Here is a 4733-nt window from a genome sequence, read left to right as displayed (position 1 = left end):
TAGTATATATGTATATATAAGTATACTCTCTCTTATATATGTATACTCTCTCTTATATAATATATTTCTATATATGTATAATATGTCATATGTGTATGTATATATATACTCTCTCTTAGTATATCCATCCTGGCCCCCGATGTGTCCGCCAAGCCTAAGCCCGGCGTCAGAGGGAGCCTCAAGAAGTAAGGAACAAAAAGCAAAACCATAAACCGAAAAAAAAACAAAAAATCCGATCTTTTTTCCCCGCCTCTCCTCTTCGTATTCAGTCTCTCATGCTTGTCCCATCCTGGCCCCCGATGTGTCCGCCAAGCCTAAGCCCGGCGTCAGAGGGAGCCTCAAGAAGTAAGGAACAAAAAGCAAAACCATAAACCGAAAAAAAAACAAAAAATCCGATCTTTTTTCCCCGCCTCTCCTCTTCGTATTCAGTCTCTCATGCTTGTCGTGTGATTCGACCTGTTATTGATGATGACATACGCTGTGTGTTTCTCTCTAGATATCGTTTTGTCTACTTTGATTGAGAAGTTGGCGACTTGATTTGGGTTTTATTAGGGTAAACTAAGGTGTTGCTAGGAAACTGGTTCGGTAACCTGGATTCTGGATTTCGATAGGATTGGTGTGCAGATGATGATGCACGACGCGCGAAGATGGAAAATAATGGATTTAGAGGGTGTTTAGGAATGGCTTTTTTTTTTAAGCTTATAAGTTAGGAATTTTGGCTTCTATGATAAAATGCTATTAAAATTGTCTGCATAGAACAGTAATTTGTTTGGTCAAACCAAGCTTATTTAAGTGAGCTTACAAGCTAGTTTTTCCAAAATATAGCTTTTTAAAATGGGACTTGTAATCCAACTTATTTGGTGTTTTATCGAACGTGTAGAGATGGAAGAGCTACCTTAAAAAAGCTAGTTTGGCCAAAAAAAAGCCGCCCGACACCCTCTTAATAGTAGATAAGATGGATGTCGTTTCGAAAATGGCGACATAATAATAAGGACTAAAACAAGTGGCACCTGCCATTCGAGCAATCAATGCGAGCTGTTTTAGTTCATAGTAACAGATATCCTTCTGATTTGCTAACTTCTTATCCTTTTTATTGTCTACGGATTGTTCATTAGTCTTTCTACTTACCCATGTAAGTGAGGTAGGTTGCAGGGAATTATGAAGTATGAGCTAAACTTTTGCGATCGATTTCTTACCTCGCATCTACCTCTAGGGATTTTTATGATTTGAAGTTTTCTAAATTATAGCTAAGTTGCCTTCTAGTTAGAGATTTGGATGATGTTATTTATGATCTTGAACTTATAGTTCTCAATCTGTTTGGATACAAAATGGAAAGTCTAAGGTGAGCAATAGCAGGAGCTGCAGGACAATTTAGGTTTTGACGGGATGAGGAGATAGATTTCTTTTAGATTGTCTGGCTTTTTTTGTATAGCAAGTAAGCCCAGGCTTTGGAGTTGTATAGCAACAGTTTACTAAGGGCAAACTGCAAAACTAAACAGATTCTAAACAGTTAAGAGGCATGATAAGAGTCAAATGCAAAGTTGGAAGATGGAACAAAGTTACAAGAATGTTCAAGTAAGATGTTGACAGCAAGTAGGAAAACTTGGTGAAAGGATTCCATTTAGCAATAAATAATAATAATAATAAGAAGAAGAAAAAAAGAAAAGAAAAAGAGTATCTTGGAATCACATTTATAAAAGATAGAATTATAAATTATTCACAATTCAAGGCTATAAGCCAATCATCAAGTTGGACCACAAGGCTGGGTTATATGCGAGGATTGGACGAAGGTAGCGATGGTGCTAGTACAAACAAATGGTAAACGTGAATGATTTAGGCAAATAAAGTTGAGGGAATGCTTTTTTATCGGTATATCTTCAACTGAGATCTTATCTAGAAAATTTTATTGCAAAAATTGAGAATACAAAATGGTGGATCTTGCTTCTAAGAACAAGTATCTGCATGAGTGGATTTATAAAAGAACATTCTTATGTATCTGAGTATTATGATAGGAATGCTCTGATTGAGATTTGTGCCATGAGTTTTTTGTCGGATGAAGGACGATAAGTAATTATTTGTTAAAGAAAACATTCTTCTACATGAATATTTATGTTTGCCTGCCATCTTCTGGTGGTGGTAAGCCATAGATTTGACAAAATGTACACCAGCAAATTAATAGATTTGCATGCTAATTGGTCATTTCTTCTGATGGAGCTTTGAGAAACTGGATTCAGACTTCTCAGTGCGCCTATATCCATATAACATGATGATCTTTAATATGTTTAACTTGCTGTATCTTTCAAGTTGCCATCTACGACTTGCTTATCTCTTGATCTTGCTTGAAATACATACATACATGCATATACATGTGTGTGTGTGTGTACTCAGTATGGAAGGAAGCTTGCTTCTTTGCAGTATTCTTTGTAGTATTCAAATCAATAATTTGCTTCATTCTGCAAGAATAAGGTTGTTACTAATACATTGAAGGGTAGGCTATTACCTGGAATTCATGATGTCAAATGTGATTAGTAGTCAAGGATCATCCCTCATTTGTATCTTCTCTATTTTATAGCTGAAAACACTGGAGCGAATGAGAAGAAGACGTGGAATCTTCTAGCTTCAGACTCTTGCTCATCGTACATGGAAATAAGCGTAGGGTTTAATTCCAAAGACTGGTTAGCTCATATGTAACAGACTATTATATATGACTGCTAAAACTGATACTCTGGTAATTTGCTTCCTGAGACAGGTTTACTAGTGTAATATTGAAGTGGTAATTTCATATATTTTGGTAAGTGAAGTTTGTAGCTTTATTGGATATTGCCTGCGGCCTTAATTATGATTTTCATCATTGATTTGTGTGTCATGGCGAACTCTCTCAGCCCTTTTGGTATTTATTTGGTATAGGGTGCTCTTGTTGCTTTGGGTGGGTATGAGCTCTTTTGGTGTGTGTATATTAATGATTTTGTTGGGTTGAATATCAAAGAAGAAGCTGCCTGCAAGCGTCGTCCATGTTTCTTTATACAAGACGAAAGATTCTGAATGCTTTCGGCTTGAATTATTTGCATATGCCTCGGTAGCGCACTATCTTGAGATTCAATGCAAGCTATTTGCTGTATATATATGCAGTGAGTGTGCATTTCTTGTTTTTTTTTTAAATTGGAAAAAGGGTAAGAACACTACTTTCAATGAGTGGACCGCGCAGCATGTGCGTTTCAGGAGATTGAGCATGTTTGGCGAATGGTCAAACCGGCTTGTAACCATTGCGACGTTTCTAAGCTCAGAAAATAATAAGCTTTCCTAACCCATCTTATTATTTAGTTCTTTAGTGGCTTATAGGCCGCATTGTTCGACCAAACATGTCCTATGGTTGTGTAGAAGACCATCCGGGCATTACACATGGGATGGGAGCCTGTGATATAACCAAGTACTGAGCGGATGATGCTTGGATGGATGACCGGCCGAAGCTCTGCGGTTAGTCAAAAACCTTCGATTGATGCCTAAATCACTGGGATGCACGATTAATGTGAAATCAGGATGGAGGCCGAAGCCCTGCACAACGTACACCGCTTATAAAGATGCTCTACTTCCTCAATACTTTTCTTCTGCTTTTTCCGTCTCGAATAACGTTGACTAAACCACTTTAACCCCCAATGTATATATTTAAGCCAAATTATCAGATTAGTGTGTAAAGTGCCCGCTTTTTTTTACTACTTTGGCCTATAAATTGACGTTGATGACTTTTCGGCATAAAACGCGACAAAGTAAGTTGTGATGATTAGGCATTTCCGATCGTCTGCCTCAAATTTTGTATTGAGAGGCACTAGGGGCACATCCTCTACCACACTCCCAACCACACCACCTCTCTTGCTACAGTGCACGGGCCTCACATGAGATTTTAATTTTAAAATCTCATGTGGGCCCCGTGCACTGTAGCAAGAGAGGTGGTGTGGTTGGGAGTGTGGTAGAGGGTGTGCCACTATCATTATTTTTTTGTATATATACACCTCAAATCCCATATTCCCCCAAACAACCCTAGAAGGAAAACAAAACAACTCCTCCCTCTCTTCCCCCAGCCAGCCTCCTTTCTTTCTCTTCTCCACCTGATCCCTAATCTCCCATCATCTCTCTCTCTCTCTCTCCTTTGCTCCCCCCTCCTTTGTTTATAAATATGAGAGATTTCGAAGGGTATATATACAAAAACAATCCTTAATTTTCGCGCTGTCAAAGTTGTTGCCGTTGTCGATCAGAAATGTCTGGTTGTTGCTGACATCAATTTATAGGTCAAAGTGGTATAAAGCAATCCAATGAGAGTATCTAGTGAGGATGGCCCGTGGCATGTAATGTGTATCAAATTGGATCCGCACATGAATCCTGATGCCCAATGATCTAACGGGGTTGATGTCCATTTGGTGCACATTTAACATCACGCACCCGGGATCATTTGATACTTTCATCCAATCTTATAATTTAGCCTTCTTCTCGAAATAATGAGATAAGACTTTTCAAGAGAATGGTTATCTTGAGAACGTGAAAGTGTATACCACTTTTGACAACGAGATTACAGTACCCAAGAGAACGGGGTTATCTTGAGAACACCAAGTATAATGAAGGCTAACAGCACGCGGTAAGAGCTCATCGAGCGTCTTGAATTTCCAAATTATCTTGAGACCTCGCTCAAAACTCAAAACTAATAATAAACCAAACAACGCTGCTATTTGGCTCGCGGGGGC

At 38.5% G+C, this 4733-nt stretch overlaps 1 long non-coding RNA gene across 1 annotated transcript; it reads left to right on the top strand.

The window, feature by feature from the left end:
- On the top strand, positions 280-2851 carry LOC109851305. Its single transcript, XR_002249759.1, has 2 exons — positions 280-345; positions 2573-2851. It is a non-coding gene; the product is annotated as an uncharacterized LOC109851305 (long non-coding RNA).

The sequence above is a fragment of the Asparagus officinalis genome, chromosome 8 (assembly GCF_001876935.1).
Source record: "Asparagus officinalis chromosome 8, Aspof.V1, whole genome shotgun sequence".
Classification (NCBI taxonomy): domain Eukaryota; kingdom Viridiplantae; phylum Streptophyta; class Magnoliopsida; order Asparagales; family Asparagaceae; genus Asparagus; species Asparagus officinalis.
The sequence above is the reverse complement of the archived record's forward strand: the minus strand, read 5'-3'. Positions and strand labels throughout refer to the sequence as shown.